The sequence below is a fragment of the Phyllobates terribilis genome, unplaced genomic scaffold (genome assembly GCF_046119375.1).
Source record: "Phyllobates terribilis strain yellow unplaced genomic scaffold, ASM4611937v1 Scaffold_1__5_contigs__length_1240528914, whole genome shotgun sequence".
In the NCBI taxonomy this organism is placed as follows: Eukaryota; Metazoa; Chordata; class Amphibia; order Anura; family Dendrobatidae; genus Phyllobates; species Phyllobates terribilis.
In genome coordinates, this window is record NW_027362761.1 from 919173720 (window position 1) to 919195358 (window position 21639).

General features: G+C 42.8%; 1 long non-coding RNA gene across 1 annotated transcript in view; it reads right to left on the reverse strand.

Annotated features, from left to right (window-relative positions):
- The window catches only part of LOC141171954 (uncharacterized), a 40937-nt gene extending 39414 nt beyond the window's left edge, over window positions 1-1523 (reverse strand). The window contains exons 1-2 of the long non-coding RNA XR_012252396.1: window positions 1506-1523; window positions 1251-1366 (exon numbers count right to left, since the gene is read on the reverse strand). This is a non-coding gene — a long non-coding RNA (uncharacterized lncRNA). The remainder of the gene's footprint in view (window positions 1-1250; window positions 1367-1505) is intronic.
- Between the last annotated feature and the right edge of the window lie 20116 nt (window positions 1524-21639).

Here is a 21639-nt window from a genome sequence, read left to right on the forward strand (position 1 = left end):
AATGTGACAGCCCTTGACATATTTGTAGACAGCTATTAAGTCTCCTCTCAGTCTTCTTTTTTGCAAGCTAAACATTCCCAAATCCTGCAACCGTTCCTCATAGGACATGGTTTGCAGACCAGTCACCATTCTGGTCGCTCTTCTCTGAACTTGCTCCAGTTTGTCTATGTCTTTTTTAAAATGTGGTGCCCAAAACTGTACACAGTATTCCAGATGAGGTCTGACCAAAGAGGAGTAAAGACCGATAATGACTTCACGTGATCTAGACTGTATGCTTCTGTTAATACATCCCAGAATTGTATTTGCCTTTTTTGCTGCTGCATCACACTGTTGACTCATGTTCAGTCTATGATCTATTAGTATACCTAAGTCTTTTTCACATGTACTGTTGCTTAGCTCTATTCCTCCCATTCTGTATATGCTTTTTTCATTTTTATTGCCCAGATGTAGTACTTTGCATTTTTCCCTGTTAAAAACCATTCTGTTGGTTGCTGCCCACTGCTCCAGTTTATTTAGGTCTTTTTGAATCCTCTCTCTCTCTTCTCTAGTATTAGCTATCCCTCCTAGCTTTGTGTCATCAGCAAATTTAATCAGTTTACCCTCAATTCCTTCATCTAAATCATTGATAAAGATGTTGAACAATACAGGTCCCAGGACGGAGCCCTGTGGTACCCCACTTGAGATATTCATCCAGCTGGATGTGAAGCCATTTACAACCACCCTTTGAGTCCGATCACTAAGTTATGAATCCACCTAACAGTTGCCTGGTCCATTGCATACTTGGTCATTTTTTCAGAATTTGAGAATGTTTAATTTTTTTTTTCATCTTTTGCTCAATTACATAACTTTAATCTTTATAGAAAGTTTGGTTGAGGACGAAAAATTATAACAAGTGCAACCAAAAATGTGAAAAGTGAAACCATATTCTAATCATGTGTCATATAAAATTATTTAATTATATAATCTTGCCTAATATGGCTTATGTACTACTTATTTTCTAAAGATAGAGATATTATACATTTTATTACACAAATTAGAATGTAATGTTCAAACAAATATTATATACAGAATATACTAAATTTCTGTTGAGATATGGGATAAAAAAATAAATTAGTGTATAATAATTCTATGTAGTCATAATACATGAATGACTTGTACCATAATTGTATTTTTTTAATTGTCAATTATTTATTAAGTAAGAATTACATTTTATAATTATTCAATAGAAAAGGACACTATAAATTTGTTACCTCTTCAAAAGCAGTCTTCAGCAAATGATCTCAGTCTGCCTTCACAATCTGTCCTGCCTCCTTTATGTGGTCTGTTTTATGCTATGTGCACTCTATTGCTTTCTGTAGGTGGTATCCTGTTTAAACAATTTGATTACAAGTTAAATTAAGTTTATTTGGTTTGTGCTTGTGATTCCTCATCAAGTCAAACAATAGGACCTGATTAACCTAAAACAATACAAAGTGGATTGTGTGTCTAGCCTACTATTGTCCTACCTGTATTTTTAAATGCACTACCTTTTGTGTCGACCTTTTATCGCCTTCCTGAATGCTTGAATTTGACAGATTAGCTACTTATAAAAGTAAATCCTGTTTTGCTTTAAAATAGTTAGTGTATCATTAACTAATCATTTGCAAGGAGTTTATATGTTCTATCTTTGTTTGAGTGGATTTTCTCTGGGTATTCTGGTTTCCTCCCACACTCCAAAGACATACTGATAGGGAATTTAGATTGTGAGCTGCAAAGAGGATAGTAATGATAATGTCTGTAAAGCGCTGTGGAATTAACAGAGCTATATAAGCAAGTAAAATAACGAACTAATTAGTTGGTGATTTACGTGGGTAATATATATTATTTACTTGATTTTGCTGTATTGCTGATTTCATTTTAAAAAGTTTTAAAATATAACAGAGTTATATTATATAATGGTGTGTGATGAAAAAAACACAACTATTTATATATACAGTGCAGACCAAAAGTTTGGACACACCTTCTCATTTAAAGATTTTTCTGTATTTTCATGACTTTGAAAATTGTACATTCACACTGAAGGCATCAAAACTATGAATTCACACATATGGAAATATATACTTAACAAAAAAGTGTGAAATAACTGAAAATATGTCTTATATTCTAGGTTCTTCAAAGTAGCCACCTTTTGCTTTGATGACTGCTTTGCAGTAGAGATGAGCGGTGTTCGAATCAAACTGTTCGCCAATTTCAAATTCGAGCTGTTTTGGGCGGTGTTTCGAGCCGTTCGATGAACCCGAATGATTTGAAAAAAATTCGGCTGTTCGAGGTTATGTTCGATAACTGTTCGTGCACCAAAATCGTAACTGGATTTTTTCACAGTAATTCTGATAATCAATGTTAATACACAGTTTGAGTGTACAGCGGGGCGGGGGGAGGGGCAGGGGATGTATCTCTGCAGAAATAATGAAGATCTCCATTTTTTTTTCTCTTTCCCGCATTTACAGTGGGGAGGTGCAGTCTGTCAGCCTATCGGCAGCGCACACACGGAGCGAAGTGCTTTTTTTCACACAAGCAAGGGCATGTGTCATTGGCTGTGTATGTCACATGTCCTTGCCCTATTAGACCCAGCCATTTTCCCCGTCGCCACCATTTTCTTACTGCTGCAGCTGAGTGTTAGACGGCACTGCTGCTGCTGTTAGCGCTATATTGTGTAACTGAATTGCAAGCGAATTTTGTCTTAAATAGACAGAAAGGTTTAGGGAGTAGGGACTAGTTTGTAATTGCAGCCCTTTTGAGGGCTGGTTACAGCAGTTCCTAGTACTTTTAGCAGGCAGGTCTGTGCTCTTAAATAGACAGATAGGTTGGGAGTAGTGACTAGTTGTAATTCCAGCCCTTTTGAGGGCTAGGTTACATCAGCTCCTATCACTTTTTGCCAGGCAGGTCTGTTTTAGTGCTGTGCAAGTGTTTTTCACAGCATTTGGCTAAATCTAGCTAAGCAAATCCTTTTGGGCCTCTTGCAGTGTGTGTTAGTCAGTGGAGTAGCGTATCTGTGTTGCAAGCTACACGACCTGTGTATGTAATACAAATTTTTTACTGCACCTAGCCAAGTAAAACCTTTTGAGCATAGTAGCAGTGTGTGGTACTCATTGTATTAGGCCATCTATACCAAGCTCCAGGATCTTTGAAATTAATAATAATTTTTAGCTGCATCTAGCCCGGAAAATAATTTTGGGCATAGTAGCAGTGTGTGGCACTCATTGTATTAGGCAATCTATACCAAGCTCCACCAGCTTTGAAATTACTAATAATTTTTAGCTGCATCTTGCCTGTAAAATAATTTTGGGCATATTAGCAGTGTGTGGTACTCATTCTATTAGGCCATCTATACTAAGCTCCACCAGCTTTCAAATTACTAATAATTTTTAGCTGCATCTTGCCTGTAAAATAATTTTGGGCATATTAGCAGTGTGTGGTACTCAGTCTATTAGGCCATCTATACTAAGCTCCACCAGCTTTCAAATTACTAATAATTTTTAGCTGCATCTTGCCTGTAAAATAATTTTGGGCATAGTAGCAGTGTGTGGTACTCATTCTATTAGGCCAACTATACTAACCTCCACCAGCTTTTAAATTACTAATAATTTTTAGCTGCATCTTGCCTGTAAAATAATTTTGGGCATATTAGCAGTGTGTGGTACTCATTCTATTAGGCCATCTATTCTAAGCTCCACCAGCTTTCAAATTACTAATAATTTTTAGCTGCATCTTGCCTGGAAAATAATTTTGGGCCTGTAGCAGTGTGTGGTACTCATTCTATTAGGACATCTATACTAAGCTCCACCAGCTTTCAAATTACTAATAATTTTTGTTCTCTCTGAACCTGTGTTCAGCGCTGCTGGTGGTGTGCTGACAGATAAGCCCATGCGGCTGTCCACTGACAATGTAGATAAACTCAAGATCATAAAGATGAACAAATCATGGATCTGCAAGGATTTTTCTACCCCTGTGTCATCCTGTGGAGAGTAAAAGTTTGAGGATTTGTTAAAATCACCTCACCAACCGTTTTAAGCAACTCTGGGGCAATTGATGCCACTTAAGTGGTGTCTGTGCCCCAAATTTTGGGAAAAAATGGGGACTCTTTCTGGAGTTCCCTTGCTGTGTTTTATGTGACGTTGGCATCGTCAATTACAGATGGGTTGGGTCTCCCCCCCCTCCTTTTAACCGTAAGAAACTACATACACTATGGCTTGGGGTAACACAGATGGTTGAGTCTGAAGAGCTGTTTACTCATACTATAGCCTGGGAATCAGAGGTCTGCTCCAAAGCTTCAGTGTCTGCTAGTCAGCGGAGTAGCCACCGCCTGTAGATCAATTTTTTTTTTCAAATTCAAGTTTTTTTTTATTTTTGTGTTGAAAAAGTACAAGAAAATACAATATACAAAGTAAAAGGGGTAGTATAACTTTAAATCTATGCATAACGACAGCACATTGGGGGGTACAGGGAGGGTTTTCCATCAATATCCAGATCAAGCATGTATTTTTCTATATGAAAGATAGAGAGAGAGGGAGCGGACCACGGCAGACCACCAATCAATAGAGTGCGATTATGATCATTGTTGTGCCGACATCACGGATAACTTTAGTTGGGGGCTAGATGTTAGGCATCAGAGCTTTGCAAATCAATCCAATTCCTCCAAATCACACAGTATCTATCAACATCAGCCGGTGAGATGGCAATCAGATGCTCCATCCTATTAAGGAGGGAGATCTCCGCAAACCATTCCTCCACAGTGGGTGGGTCTCTGCTTTTCCAGTGTCGTGGAATGACATTCTTAGCCGCCTGTGTTAGGTAGCCTATTGATGACCTTTTATAACTACGTTTACTTATTGGTAACATTGATAAAAGGAGGGCTTCTGGCGTATTAGGGATAGTCAAGCCAGTTATTTTCTCAATCATGGGAACCACCTTTGCCCAAAATGCATTTATTATAGGGCATGCCCACCATATGTGTGACATTGTCCCTTCCCCCTCCCCACATCTCCAACCTCTATCTGAGACCACTGGATACCATCTATGAAGGACTGCTGGTACCCGGTACCATCTAGAGATAATTTTGAAGGAGGTTTCCTGAGCTTTGGACCCTGTTGAGGTTTTAGGTGTTAGGAAGAAACATTTATCCCATTGTGAGTCAGAGAAGGACTTCCTCAGTTCCCTTTCCCATGCACCGCAGAATCCTGGCCTATTGTCAGTTACCTGGGCAATGAGGAGATTATACAGTAGGGAGATGGAGTGTGTAGGGGGTGACAATGATAGGCTCAATTTTTCAAAGTTTGTGAGATCTCTATGAAGATGTGTGCGCTTCTTCACAGTTGAATAGAAGTATTGTAACTGGCTATATTCAAAATTAGCCTTCGGGGAAGTGGCTCTTCCCTGTAACAAGTCATTGAGGGGGAGCAGCGAAGTATTGGAGATGACATGAGAAAATAATATCGCATGGGATTTATTTGAACCGAGAAATCTATTTGCAGATAGTCCTGGTGGGAAATCTGGATTATCTGAAATCAGGAGCAAGGGGGGGGTCGATTGAGGATAAGCTTTTTTTTTGGGGATCTCAAAGCCAAAGCAGTGGCATAAGCACTATATGACATGAGGCCAAGAGAGGGGACAATTAAATGGGCGCACCATGGGAGAGTGGTAAGAGCTTTAGGACAAATGGATTGAGCTATTTTGACCCACAATTTCCCCACCGATTGATGGAAGAAGTCCAGGATTCTAGCGTGTACTGCTGCCATGTAATACCTTCTACAATCCGGAAGGCTAAGACCCCCCTTTTGTTTGTGTCTGATCAGAACATCCTCCCGAATGCGTGGACGCCCACTTGCCCAGATAAATCTGCAAAAGCTACTGCGTAGTCTTTTCCAAAAATTTGAGGGAATTACCACGGGAATGGTTTGGAAGAGGTATAAGAGTTTAGGTCGGACGTTCATTTTTTATTCAGCCGAACCAGGAAAAATCCTTCACCGGCCAAGAAGTAAGATCTCTATGGAGTTGTTCAATAAAGGGCCCAAAATTAAGATAAAATAGACAGGAGAGGTCTCTATGAATACAAATTCCTAAGTATTTGATACCCTGTGAGGGCCAGGCAAAGGGAAAGTTGGACTGGATGGAATCCTGTATGGATTTGGGGAGGGAGACATCGAGGGCCTCAGACTTCGCTGCATTGATTTTAAAATTTGACCATGTACCAAAGTGATCTATTTCAGCCATAACAGCAGTGATGGATATATGTGGTTGAGTGATATATACTAGGACATCAGCAGCAAATGCAGAGCATTTGTACTCGGTGCCTCCCACCTCAATCCCCCTAATATTGGGGTTATCGTGAATTGATGAGAGCAGGTGCTCAATCACTAGGATGTATAAGAGAGGGGACAGAGGACATCCCTGCCTTGTCCCATTGGTGATTATGAAAGGTGATGATAATGTTCCATTTATCTTCAGCCTAGCTGACGGATTGCGATACAGGGCATTGATTTTGGCTATAAAAGGGTCCCCTACCCCAAGCTTTTTAAGAGAATAATATATGGCGTGCCAGGACACTCTATGGAATGCTTTCTCAGCATCCAACGAGAGTATCTAATTACAAATTTTTAACTGCATCTAGCCCAAGAAATACTTTGTGCCTAGTAGCAGTGTCTGCTAGTCAGCGGATTAACCCAGCTGTTAAGCAAGCTACACCACCTGTAGTTTGGACACTTAATTTTTTCAAAGGAAATGGTTCGGGCCCCTGGGACACTCAGTGAAGAGCATCTGGGAGGCACCCCAAGGCACAGGGGCTGGGACTGGCGGTAGGATGCCTTGCGGTGGACCGCCAAGCTCGATCCTTATAAAAGCTTTTTCACTGCAGCAGCTTTAGTGGACACTACTGGAGCTGGAATTACCATGGCTGCTGGCATGAGACTTGCCCTCCAATAGATCCTTGTAAAAGGATTTAAAGTTTACTCATTCAAATTAGAGAGACAATTTAAATTAAAAAGATTAGACCTGCCTCCACCGCAGGGGGGCTCGCTCGACCCACCAGCGGACAGGCACCAGTATTTGGAGAGGGGTGCTGGCCGTCAGGGTCCAACGCGGCTCTGGCACAAACCCGGCGACACGGAGGTCGCACGGGCAGGAACGGACTGGCCGTGTCGGCTTCGCACTTTTTTGGCTTTAGAATGGCATGACATGCCTATATCTGTGTCTCCCCCTCCTTTTACTCCTCCACTTCTTTTCTTTTCGCATGACTATATGTACTTGTCACTTTTCCATGTGTTAGTTTTGTCTTCTGAGCAGTTTGTCAGCTTTTGGACACCTTTGAAGTGTTTTCTATGTGTTTTCTATGTGTTTCTATGTGTTTCTATGTGTTTTTGTTTGCCTGCCATTGGTTTTAACGGTGTTCGAAGGTGTTCGACGAACAGTTCGACGAAGAGTTCGACGAACATACGGGTGTTCGACGAACCGAACCGAACTCGAACACTACGGGGGTGGCTCAACACTACTTTGCACACTCTTGGCATTCTCTTGATCAGCTTCAAGAGGTAGTCACCGGAAATGGTTTTCACTTCACAGGTGTTCCCTGTCAGGTTTAATAAGTGGGATTTCTTGGGTTATAAATGGTGTTGGGACCATCAGTTGTGTTGTGCAGAAGTCAGGTGGATACACAGCTGATAGTCCTGCTGAATAGACTGTTAGAATTTGTATTATGGCAAGAAAAAGCAGCTAAGTAAAGAAAAATGAGAGGCCATCATTACTTTAAGAAATGAAAGTCAGTCAGTCCAAAAAATTGGTAAAACTTTGAAAGTGTCCCCAAGTGCAGTTGCTAAAACCATCAAGCGCTACAAAGAAACTGGCTCACATGAGGACCGCCCCAGGAAAGGAAGACCAAGAGTCATCTCTGCTTCGGAGGATAAGTTTATCCGAGTCACCAGCCTCAGAAATCACAGGTTAACAGCAGCTCAGATTAGAGACCAGTTCAATGCCACACAGAGTTCTAGCAGCGGACACATCTCTACAACAACTGTTAAGAGGAGACTTTGTGCGGCAGGCCTTCATGGTAAAATAGCTGCTAGGAAACCACTGCTAAGAACAGGCAACAAGCTGAAGAGACTTGTTTGGGCTAAATAACACAAGGAATGGACATTAGATCAGTGGAAATCTGTGCTTTGGTCTGATGAGTCCAAATTTGAGATCTTTGGTTACAACCACCGTGTCTTTGTGCGACGCAGAAAAGGTGAACGGATGGACTCTACATGCCTGGTTCCAACCGTGAAGCATGGAGGAGGAGATGTGATGGTGTGGGGGTGCTTTGCTGGTGACACTGTTGGGGATTTATTCAAAATTGAAGGCATACTGAACCAGCATGGCTACCACAGCATCTTGCAGCGGCATGCTATTCCATCCGGTTTGCGTTTAGTTGGACCATCATTTATTTTTCAACAGGACAATGACCCCAAACACACCTCCAGGCTATTTAAGGGCTATTTGACCACGATGGAGAGTGATGAGGTGCTACGCCAGATGACCTGGCCTCCACAGTCACCAGACCTGAACCCAATCGAGTTGGTTTGGGGTGAGCTGGACCGCAGAGTGAAGGCAAAAGGGCCAACAAGTGCTAAGCATCTCTGGGAACTCCATCAAGATTGTTGGAAGACCATTTCTGGTGACTAACTATTGAAGCTCATCAAGAGAATGCCAAGAGTGTTCAAGGCAGTCATCAAAGCAAATGGTGGCTACTTTGAAGAACCTAGAATAAAAGATATATTTTCAGTTGTTTCACACTTTTTTGTTAAGTATATAATTCCACATGTGTTAATTCATAGTTTTGATGCCTTAAGTGTGAATGTACAATTTTCATAGTAAGGAAAATGCAGAAAAATCTTTAAATGAGAAGGTGTGTCCAAACTTTTGGTCTGTACTGTATATATATATATATCATTTTTTTTTTTTGCTTTTATAGCACTAACAATGTTTACAATATAAATTCCCTGTCAGTATGTCTTTAAAATGTGCGAGAAGCTCACACAAACACAGGAAGAACATACTACAACAGGGGCACTGTTCATGATCATCCAGCAACTGTAAAGATGGCTACTTCAAATAAGGTATAAGCAATCTTCCATCATAAATACAAATAACGAACAAATATATTTAATTTGGTTGATTAAGTGTACAGGTGTCAGAAAATTAATATAGTTAAGACTCACCTTTGCTAAGCAAATCAATATGTTTATGTTCTTCCTAGCTAACCTTCACTCTGCTTTATATATGTGGATGCTGGCTAGTAGAGATGAGCAAACTTATTCGGAAAAAGTTTGTCAATCTCAAAGTCGGCACGAACATTGCACATTCAGATTCGTGTTCGTATCCTCTAGTATTTTCCTCAAAATCGGCAACGTTCGTTTAAAGATTGATTTTCCACTAATGCTTTTGACTTTGACTTGGCTAGGATACTGGTGCTGTATGATGAGCGGGGAGGACGTGTCTGATGACGGGAGGTGGTGGGGAGAGGTCAGAGGAGCGGAGAACTATTATTCATTATTTTTTTAATTAACTTAATGTGTGGAGATTCGAACAGCCAATAAGGGCGCAGAAACCATCCACAACGTCCAGACACAACGGCTTGTGTCATTGGCTGCTGAAGTCACATGTCCCTCTCTATATGAAGAGCGGATATGTTGTTTTGGTGCCATTTTGTCAGTGTAACAGTGCAGAGAAGCTGCTCCTGCTGCTGCTACAGGATAGTCAGATAGTTATATATGTGGTTGATTGTCCGTCAGCTAGTTCAGATAGATAGGATCCTGTGTGAAATCGACCTTCCAGCATATCAATCCTTTGTGATAATTGTGTGGTCCAGACACCATGCCACATTTCAGCATATAAATCTTTTGTGGCAATATTGTGCTCCAGCCAGGAGTCCACATTTCAGAATCTAAATTCTTTGTGCTAATAGTATGGACCAGACACCAGGCCACATTTCAGCATATAAATCTTTTGTGCTAATATTTTTGTCCAGCCAGGAGTCCACATTTCAGAATCTAAATTCTTTGTGTTAATAATGTGGTTCAGAAAACAGTCCACATTTTAGCATATGAAGAATCTTTTATGCTAATATTTTTATCCAGCCAGAAGTCCACTTTTTAAAGTCTAAATTCTTTGTGCTTAATAGCATGGTCCAGACACCAGTCCACATTTTAGCATGTGAATCTTTTATGCTAATAATTTTAGAGAGGCTGCTCCTGCTGCTACTACAGGATAGTTAGATAGTTATCTAGGTGGTTGATTGTCAGTCAGCTAGTTCAGATGGATAGGATCCTGTGTGAAATCAACCTTCCAGCATATCAATTCTTTGTGCTAATTGTGTGGTCCAGACAGCAAGCCACATTTCAGCATATAAATATTTTGTGCTATTATTGTGCTCCAGCCAGGAGTCCACATTTCAGAATCTAATTTTTTTGTGCTAATAGCGTGGTCCAGACACCAGGCCACATTTCAGCATATAAATCTTTTGTGGTAATAGTCTGTTCCAGGCACAACATCTCAGCAAATAAATACTGATTTTTAATTTAGTGACAGGTGACTGACAGGTCTGGACCTAGGGTTGTGAAACAGCTGGTTAAAAGAGGGGAAGGATGCATACAACATGAGTGGGAAAAAGCGAGGTTGTGGTGAAAAGGAGAATAGGCTTGTTGTTCAAGATGTATGTGGGGTAGGTGGTAATGTTACTGAAAGCTCTACTAAACAATCACCATCCTATCCAAAGACAACTAACAAATTCTGTTACTGGATGGGCTACTCCACTCCCTTTCTTTGGCAGCCACACAGCAGAATGCCTTGTAGATGAGGACCAGAGAGAGCATGTGATCCAGTGAATGCCAAGGGCTGCATCAAGTGGCCTCTCCAACTCTTCATCCACCTTAACATCACAAACAATACAGTTCTCAAAGGTGGCACCCAAATTACCCTTGTTTCCCCCCGCGTCACAGATGGGCGAGTCTGCAGAGCTATTCACACATCCTATTCCATGGGCATCAGAGGTCTGCTCCAAAGATTGACAGACTCAAGAGGAGGAAAGCATCTGCACCGATGCCCAATATATTTTTCAGTTGGATCCGGGGCCGAAAGACGTAGGGTCCGAGCAGAATCCAGACTCTCCCCCAGAGATGGAGGTGATCCTGATGAGACTCAGATATCTGAGGAGCATGCGGACTGTACTGTGCTCTCAGATCAGGAGAGGAGGAGGGTGATTCGCAGGGCGAGGAGTGGGATAACATGATGATGATGAGATTGTAGCTCCCACTTGGTGTGAACCCAGAGGCACACAGCTGAATAGAGGTGGAAGAGAAGGAAAATGAGGAGGTTAAGTTGCGGCTTCCCGCACAGATACGGATTGATGCAACCACGATGAGCACTGCATCCTCAGCCACATCTGTGGCTGTGGCTAGCAGTGGTCGCGGGACCGCAAAGGATGACCCCACTCACATTTTTTGAGAACTTTGTAAATAATGAATGAGGCAAAAATTGCAATAATTTGATTACTGCATGCATGGACCGGCACATGTGCGCTCAACATGTGTTAGTCTGGGAATCTCACTGCGATAAAATGCAGACTAGTGGTCCTCGCCAACAGCCCACCACCCCATCAACCACATCTGTTGCTTCTTCCTCCTCCGTCACTGTGGCAAGTGTTCTCACACAGATCTCCAGCCATAGAACCTCCACTTCTTTACCCGCTACAGTTGGGGTGAGTGAAAGCCCATCAGTTGTTACGGAAGTGGACATGCCTGCACCTCACTCATAGTTCAGCAGTTTGTCGTTTTCACCCTACTCCACCCTCTCTTAGCACAGCAGCCAGCCCTCGATCCCACAGTTGTGGTCACGTAAAAGATTGTTTCCTCCTACACATGCCAAAGCAAAGAGCTTGAACTTCACCCTCTCCAATCTGTTGGCCACGGTAATGCTGTCTTTCCACCTGGTGGATAAAGACAGTTTCCAAAAGCTGATTGCCTTCGCAGTCCCCCAGGACCAGCCGCCCAGTCGCCATTACTTATCTAAGGAAGCTGCTCCTGCACTACACCAGCATGTCACAGACAACATCACCCGTTCCTTGATAAAATCTATATCTGCCAGGGTGTATTTCACCACAGAAACCTGGATGAGCAAGCATGGCCAGGGGCATTACATCTCGCTGACTGGGCACTGGATGACTGTGGTGGCTGTGGGGACAGGAGGGGAAGGGGCTGTTCCACAAGTCTTGGAATCCCCAAGCCTTTCAGGACAAACCTCTGAATCTCACACTTCCTCCACTGCTTCTGCCTCCTCCACCTTCTCTAGGGCCTCCACCTGCGCCCTCAGCCTATGCCATAATGATACATGTATTCCAGCAGTGCAGAGAGAATCCACCCACCTCTGTACTGTGCAGTAAGTGCTCACCACAATCAGGCAGTGTTTAAATTAATATGCCTTGGAAATCGCAGTCACACAGCTCAAGAGTTGTGGACAGCTGTCCAGGCTGAGTTTGAGCAATGGCTGTCTCCACTAAACCTGGAGCCAGGGAAGGTCGTGTGCGATAACGGTGCGAACCTGGTGGTGGCCCTATGCCGAGGCAACCCCACATGTGCCTTGCATGTCTCACATCGTCAACCTGGTGGTCCATCAATTTCTCTGCCACTATCTTGGCCTGGATACACTGCTGCAGAAAGAACATTTTCTGTGTGCTCACTTCCACAATTCGCAAACCATGGGTCATCAACTTGCATCACTACAGAAGTATTTCGTAGTGATGAGCGAGTATGTTTTGTTATCCCTTTCGCCGAGTATACTCGGCTGTGCACCGAGTATTTATAGCGTGCTCGGGCTTTAAGTTTTCATCGCTCTGTGAACATGATTTGCAAATGTTTGACAGATTTAATACATGGGAGGAATGCAAGAAAAACAGGCATTCCTCACATGTATTAAATCTGTCAATCAGTCGCAAATCATGTTCACGGAGCTATGAAAACTTAAAGCCCGAGCACGCTATAAATACTCGGTGCTCGACCGAGTATACTCGACGAAAGGGTTAACAAAACATACTCACTAGTGTTGAGCGAACATGCTCGACACTGCTCGGTACTCGCCTGAGCATCACGCTACTCGGATGTTCGGCGAGCACCGAGCATTTCCGGGTTACTCGGGCGGGAGCTCGGGTCTCCGCCCTGCATGTTTGGCGCTCTTTACAGAGCCAATGAACATGCAGGGATTGCCAGCCAGTCACTGTAATGCCGCAGCCATGTTGGTTGTGGGCATTACAGTGATTGGCTGGCCGCACAGCGTCACCTCGAGTTTTTAAAACCGGGTGCCTCCATCTTGGACACAGACGGCAGGGATCAGACAGCGCTGATGATTTAGGGAGAGATATATACTGTGAAATAGTTATTGTAGGGTCTGTAAAGGCTGCCAGATCAAACAAACAGTCCTTCTCAGGACTAATATCCATCCCAGATATCAGGCAAGCAGGCAGGCTGTATAGGAGACGCAGTGGTTATACCAGCAAAAGCTGCATTACAGTCCTATGTGCTCCTGTTGATGAAATTGCTGGACTTAGCTCCAGGTCTCGGGGGCCAGGAAAAATCCTTTATTTTTCATCTAAATCCTCTTTTTTTTTTTTTTTTCCTCCTTCACACTGTACATATAGTATACCCATATTATTAAACTTTTGAAGTCCGTCCCCCCCCCAAAAAAAAAAAAAAGTGTGTCTATTACAGTTCAGACACAAATATATATTTTTAAGAGAGTCTGGTGTAGGCCAGAGAAATAGAAGTGTGGTTTTGCAGTTCCATGGTTCAAACCTCTGTATTATCCACTTTTGGGCCATTTTTACCTAAAAAAAAAACAGTTTGAGTGTGTAGCTCACTGTTCAGCCGCAAATATATCTATTTAAAAAAGTCTGGTATACACCAGTAAATTATAACTGTGGTTTTGCCGTCCCATGGTAAAAAATCTCTATTATCCAGCTTTTGGTATTTTTTCCATAAAGAAAAACAGTAATAGTGTCTCCTGATTGTTCAGACACAAATATATCTGTTGAAAATAGTCTGGTGTAGGCCCGAGGAATAGAACTGTGGTTTTGCAGTTCCACGGGTCAAATCTCTGTATTATCCTGCTTTTGCCATTTTTTGCCGTAAAGAAAAACAGTAATAGTGTCTCCTGATTGTTCAGACACAAATATATCTGTTTAAAAGAGTCTGGTATACACCAGTAAATTATAACTGTGGTTTTGCCATTCCACAGTGAAAAATCTCTATTATCCTGCTTATGGCATTTTTTGCCGTAAAGAAAAACAGTAATAGTGTCTCCTGATTGCTCAGACACAAATATATCTGTTAAAAGAGTCTGGTATACACCAGTAAATTCTAACTGTGGTTTTGCCGTCCCACGATAAAAAATCTCTATTATTCAGCTTTTGGTATTTTTTCCGTAAAGAAAAACAGTAATAGTGTCTCCTGATTGTTCAGACACCAATATATCTGTTTAAAATATTCTGGTGTAGGCCCGAGAAATAGAACTGTGGTTTTGCAGTTCCACGGGTCAAATCTCTGTATTATCCTGCTTTTGGCATTTTTTGCCGTAAAGAAAAACAGTAATAGTGTCTCCTGATTGTTCAGACACAAATATATCTGTTGAAAATAGTCTGATGTAGGCCCGAGAAATAGAACTGTGGTTTTGCAGTTCCACGGGTCAAATCTCTGTATTATCCTGCTTTTGGCATTTTTTGCAGTAATGAAAAACAGTAATAGTGTCTCCTGATTGTTCAGACACAAATATATCTGTATACCACAAAAGGTCACAAACTTATATGCTTCCAATAAATATATCACCATCAAAGAAACCTAGGCCATATGCGCCTTGGTTTAAATGGAAGAAAAATAGAAAGACACATAAAATTAATTATTATTTATTTCAACAGTTTAAAATAGAAACAGGATTAAAAAACAAGTGCCCTCAGAATACATAACAAACATATTCCCTTAGCTAAACAAATACAGTGGTGGGGGGCCCTATATCAAAAAGGGTCAAAAAGGTATATTACAACTGTAATAAATATTGTGCACAATTCCTATAAAAGGGGGCTAATAATGATATAATAATTTGATAATTTAATATCGGTAAATAGTACAACCTGCAGATAAGTAAAGTGCAAATGTGCCTGAAACAGTATCAAAATATGTAAATTAACATATATATACACATATATATATACATACACCCTAAGTTTATAAATAAATATATAAAGTGAAAAAGTGCATAAAGAGATTAGTGCATACAAAAATACACTTGCAGGTGTACCAGAAGAACAAAGGTAGTGCAATGATTGTAATTACATCTTATGCATCCCATTTAGCAAGTGCTAACAACAAGACCTGTCAGGTGGATGCATAGAAATAAAAGCACAGAAGTAATGTGTACACCTCAAAAGAGATTACTTACATAATGACCACCAAGGGAATAGCAAGGGGAGATATGCCGTCCTGGGGTTTAGGACGGCATATCTCCCCTTGCTATTCCCTTGGTGGTCATTATGTAAGTAATCTCTTTTGAGGTGTACACATTACTTCTGTGCTTTTATTTCTATGCATCCACCTGACAGGTCTTGTTGTTAGCACTTGCTAAATGGGATGCATAAGATGTAATTACAATCATTGCACTACCTTTGTTCTTATGGTACACCTGCAAGTGTATTTTTGTATGCACTAATCTCTTTATGCACTTTTTCACTTTATATATTTATTTATAAACTTAGGGTGTATGTATATATATATGTGTATATATATGTTAATTTACATATTTTGATACTGTTTCAGGCACATTTGCACTTTACTTATCTGCAGGTTGTACTATTTACCGATATTAAATTATCAAATTATTATATCATTATTAGCCCCCTTTTTATAGGAATTGTGCACAATATTTATTACAGTTGTAATATACCTTTTTGACCCTTTTTGATATAGGGCCCCCCACCACTGTATTTGTTTAGCTAAGGGAATATGTTTGTTATGTATTCTGAGGGCACTTGTTTTTTAATCCTGTTTCTATTTTAAACTGTTGAAATAAATAATAATTAATTTTATGTGTCTTTCTATTTTTCTTCCATTTAAACCAAGGCGCATATAGCCTAGGTTTCTTTGATGGGGACAAATATATCTGTTTAATAGAGTCTGTTATACACCAGTAAATTATAACTGTGGTTTTGCGGTCCCACGATAAAAAATCTATATTATCCAGCTTTTGGTATTTTTTCCGTAAAGAAAAACAGTAATAGTGTCTCCTGATTGTTCAGACACCAATATGTCTGTTTAAAAGAGTCTGGTATACACCAATAAATTATAACTGTGGTTTTGCCGTTCCACGGTAAAAAATCTCTATTATCCTGCTCTTGGCATTTTTTGCCGTAAAAAAAAAAATTTAATAGTGTCTCCCTGATTGTTCAGACACAAATATATTTGTTGAAAATAGTCTGCTGTAGACCAGAGAAATAGAAGTGTGGTTTTGCAGTTCCACGGTTCAAACCTCTGTATTATCCACTTTTCGGCCATTTTTACCTAAAAAAAAACAGTTTGAGTGTGTCGCTCACTGTTCAGCCACAAATATATCTATATAAAATTGTCTGGTATACCCCAGTAAACAATAACTGTGGTTTTGCCATTCCACGGTAAAAAATCTCTATAATTCAGCTTTTGGTATTTTTTCCGTAAAGAAAAGCAATAATAATTTCTCCCTGATTGTTCAGATTGTTTAAAAGAGTCGGGTGTAGGCCAGAGAAATAGAACTGTGGTTTTCCTCTTCCACGGTTCTAATCTACTTTTTATTACCCTTTTTCCATTGATAGTGCGAGTGTAAACTATTTTACTTCCTTTACAATGGGCAGGGCGCTTGGCAAGGGACGTGGAACTGGACATTTTGGTGATGGTGCGTGCAGAGGATGGGGCCGTGGCCAAGGTGAAAATGTGCCACAACCAACAGCCACAGCTTCTCGCTCCCACTTCTTGACCGAATTAATAGGGAAGCCCAGAACAACACCAGTATTGCGAACTGATCAGTGTGAACAGGTTATTAATTGGATAGCAGATAATACTTCCAGTTACCTGGGCACCAACACCTCCCGTCTGTCTTCCACACAGTCAAATCTTAGTAGCCGTGAGTCTCGACCGCATACTCCTCCTCACCCTGATGCTCCTTCCTCCCACCATGCCTAGTGTCATCAAACAGCAACTGATCCCACATTTGGACACTCTGAATTGCTGTTCACTGGTCCATTTCCAGATTTGTGCCCCTCGCCTGCTCCGCTTGAAGTGGTGGAAGAGAAGATCCCATGTAGCGATGCCCAAATATTTGAACAGCCACGGCCACAGGAAGTCGACATTTGTCACAAGAGGTGGACGATGATGAGACGCAATTGCCAGGAAGTGAGGAGGAGGATCGTGGTGCGCAAGTGGAAGAGGAGGAGGTGATCTAGTAACTGACCCAACGTGGCAGGAGGACATGCAGAGTGAGGCCAGCAGCACACAGGGGGAGGGAGGCAGAGTACCCCACCAGGCAGGAAGAAGCAGTGTGGTGGCCGCACACAGAAGGCAGGCAACAGTTCCCCGTAACACCAACGTTGCCAGTACAACCTGTAGATCTTCCAGAGTCTGGAATTTTTTTAAAGACTCTGCTGATAACCCCAAAAAGGCCATTTGTACCACCTGCCATGCCAGCAACAGCAAGGGTTACAAAACTACCAGCCTGACCACCACCAGCATGATCAGGCACATGGCAGCAAAGCACCCAACTTTATGGGGTGAACCCCAGGGTCCATGACTAGTGTCAGCGGGTGTCACCACTGCTTCTTCCGCTGTTGTGCGTGCAAAAGAACCCCCTGTTGTGTGTGCAAGGCAATCCCCTGTCCATACTGCATGCAAAGATGCCCCCTCCTCTCGGTCTTCACTTGTTATGGCAGTTTCTCAAGAAACAGCATCAACGTCCACGTCCACGTCCCACCGCAGCGTTCAATTGTCCATATCCAAGACTTTTGAACGAAAGCGGAAATTCGCAGCCAACTCCCCACAGGCCACAGTCCTAAATTCGCACATTTCACGACTGCTTGCATTGGAAATGCTGCATTTTAGGCTGGTGGAGATGGAATCCTTCCACAACCTTATGGCGGTGGGCGTCCCTTGGTACTCGGTACCCAGCCGACACTATTTTGCCCGGTGTGCCATCCCCGCACTACACAAGCACGTGTCCCAAATCATCTGCCGTGCCCTTAACAACACAGTTACTGGGAGAGTCCACCTGACAACGGACACATGGACAAATGCTTGCGGCCGGGGATGGTACATCTCCCTGACGGCACACTGGGAAAACATAGTGGAAGCCGGGACCCAGTCGAACCTTGGGACGGAACACATCCTCCTCACACCAAGGATTGCGGGCCCTAAGTCAGTCAGAGTTTCCCCCACAGTGTACAGCTCTTGTGTATCATCCTCCTCCTCCTCCTCATGTTCAGCCTCCATCTCAGATATCACCACATCAGTTACAAGCTGGAAGCACTGCAGTACTGCCTCCGCCAAGTGGCAACAGGCTGTGCTGAAACTCCTAAGCTTAGGTGAGAAACCTCACACTGCTTGTGAGTTGTGGACAGCTGTGAAAGAGCAGGCAGATCTGTGGCTTAGACCGCTGAACCTACATCCAGGCATGGTCGTGTGTGACAATGGCCGTAACCTGGTGGCGGCTCTGAGGCGAGATCACACACGTACCATGCCTGGCTCATGTGCTCAACCTCGTGGTTCAGCGGTTTCTTAAATCGTACCCCGAGTTGCCAGATCTGCTCGTCAAAGTACACCGCCTGTCAGCTCATTTTCGCAAGTCGGCTACAGCTTCCTCTGCCCTTGCTGTGTTGCAGCAGCGTTTGCAGCTTCCGTCACTCCGACTGGTGTGTGATGTTCCCACACGTTGGAACTCTACCCTCCACATGTTGCAAAGGATTTGTGAGCAGAAGAGAGCAGTTGTGGAATACCAGCTGCAACAAGGCCATCGATATTCAGGTCAGACTCCACACATAAGACCTCAGTAGTGGACCTGGATGTCTGACATATGTACCATCTTGACAAACTTTGAGGAGTCCACCAAGATGGTGAGTGGCTTTGATGCCATCATTAGCGTCAGCATTCCACTTGTCTGTCTTTTGCAACGCTCTCTGCAGAGAATTAAAGAGGAGGCATTGCAGCCAGAGTATGAAGAGATGGATCAAGAAGCTGTAGCGGCCGATTACACACAGCCCAGCCTCATCTCATCCCAACGTGCAATGGGGGACAATGACGGAGAGGAGGAAGAACGGGAGCTTGTATCATGCGCTGTAGACGGTAGTACCTGTACAACTGTCATACCGTCGGTTCAGCGTGGGTGAACTGAGGACAGGGTGGAGGAGGAGGAGGAGAGCATGGTCAGTCATCATCTTGGTGAGGTCATGGAAGTCTTGCCCGTTACCAGTCTGGCACGCATGGCTGACTTTATGTTACGCTGCCTTAACCGTGACCCTAGTGTTGTCAAATTGTTGGGTGACAGTCATTACTGGTTGGTGACACTTTTAGGCCGCTACAAGGAGAACTTTCACTCTCTTATTCCTGAGGTGGAGAGGTCTACAAAAATGAGGTAGTGTCAGAAGGCCCTTGCTGCAGAACAGTTAAAAAAATTCCCATCTTAACATGCTAGCGGCAGATGTCACAGTTCGTTGCCCAACCAAGGCGTACATGCGAGAGAGATGCAACTCCAATCCAGCAGAGGCAGGGGAACACTGTCAACGTTCTGGGACAGTTTTCTCAGACCCTCCTTTCGGACAGACCCTGAGGCGTGGGGTACTCTCACAAGGAGTGGAAAGTTTCAAAAGATGGTGAGGGAGTACCTTGCCGACCGTACCAGTGTCCTCCGTGATTCCTCTGTGCCTTTTAATTATTGGGTATCCAAGCTGGACACTTGGAATGAACTCGCTCTGTATGCCTTGGAGGTCCTGGCCTGCCCTGCCGCTAGCGTGTTATCGGAGCGTGTTTTTAGTGCCGCTGGGGGAGTTATAACTGATAAGCGCACTCGCCTGTCAACTGACAATGCTGACAAGCTGACCCTTATCAAAATAAACAAGGGCTGGATTGGGCAAGACTTCTCATCACCACCAAATGACAGCAGAGTAACATAAAGTCAAATCCTCTGTGTTATTTCGGTAGGTGTATTCACATGCACCGATTCACACCCACACATGGGTATACGCTTCCTCATTTCGGCTGTTTTATGTTCTTCTCCTTATCCTCAGCCTCCACTATACCACCGGGGTGACCATGGTCCGTGTTGCCATTATTGAAAGTTCCTCCGTCCTTATTTTTGTCAGCTTTTGCTTGGAAGGCATAAGCAAAGATTGTGGGAGACCCACTCCCCAATAATGGGAATAATATTTTTAAGATGCTGTACTGTATGGGTCTTGTAAGGGGCATTAAAACCATCTTGTTAAGCTACTGTGACCTCCACCTCTTTTCCAAGGGGCATTAAAACCGTCTTGTTAAGCTACTGCGACCTCCACGTCTCTTCTGAGGGGCATTAAAATCGTCTTGTTAGCTACTGGGACCTCCACGTCTCTTCCAAGGGGCATTAAAATCATCTTGTTAAGCTACTGCGACCTCCTCGTCTCTTCCGAGGGGCATTAAAACCATCTTGTTAAGCTACTGTGACCTCCACCACTTTTCCAAGGGGCATTAAAACCGTCTTGTTAAGCTACTGGGACCTCCACGTCTCTTCCGAGGGGCATTAAAAGTGTCTTGTTAAACCACTCTGAACTCCACAGCTCTTTGAAGTGGCATTGAAATGTTGTTTTTAATTAACTCTAACCTCCACGACTTTTCGAACGGCATTGCATTTCCTCCTAATTTTTGGCAGTTTTTGCTTGGAAGGCATAAGCAAAGACTATCTGAGACCCACTCCCCAATAATGGGAATAATGTTTGTAATATGCTGTACTGCACGGCTCTTGTAAGGGGCATTGCAAGTTCCTTTGCCCTAATTTTTGGCAGCTTTTGCTTGTAAGGCATAAGCAAAGACTATGGGAGACCCACTCCGCAATAATGGGAATAATGTTTTTAATATGCTGTACTGCATGGCTCTTGTAAGGGGCATTGCAAGTTTCTCCGTCCTAATTTTTGGCAGCTTTTGCTTGGAAGGCATAAGCAAAGACTATGGGAGACCCACTCCCCAATAATGAGAATAATGTTTGTAATATGCTGTACTGCATGGCTCTTGTAAGGGGCATTGCAAGTTTCTCCATCCTAATGTTTGGCAGCTTTTGCTTGGAAGGCATAAGCAAAGACTATGGGAGACCCACTCCCCAATAATGGGAATAATGTTTTTAAGATGCTGTACTGTATGGCTCTTGTAAGGGGCATTAAAACCGTCTTGTTAAGCTACTGAGACCTCCACCACTTTTCCAAGGGGCATTCAAATCATCTTGTTAAGCTACTGTGACCTCCACCACTTTTCCAAGGGGCATTAAAACCGTCTTGTTAAGCTACTGCGACCTCCACGTCTCTTCCGAGGGGCATTTAAACCATCTTGTTAA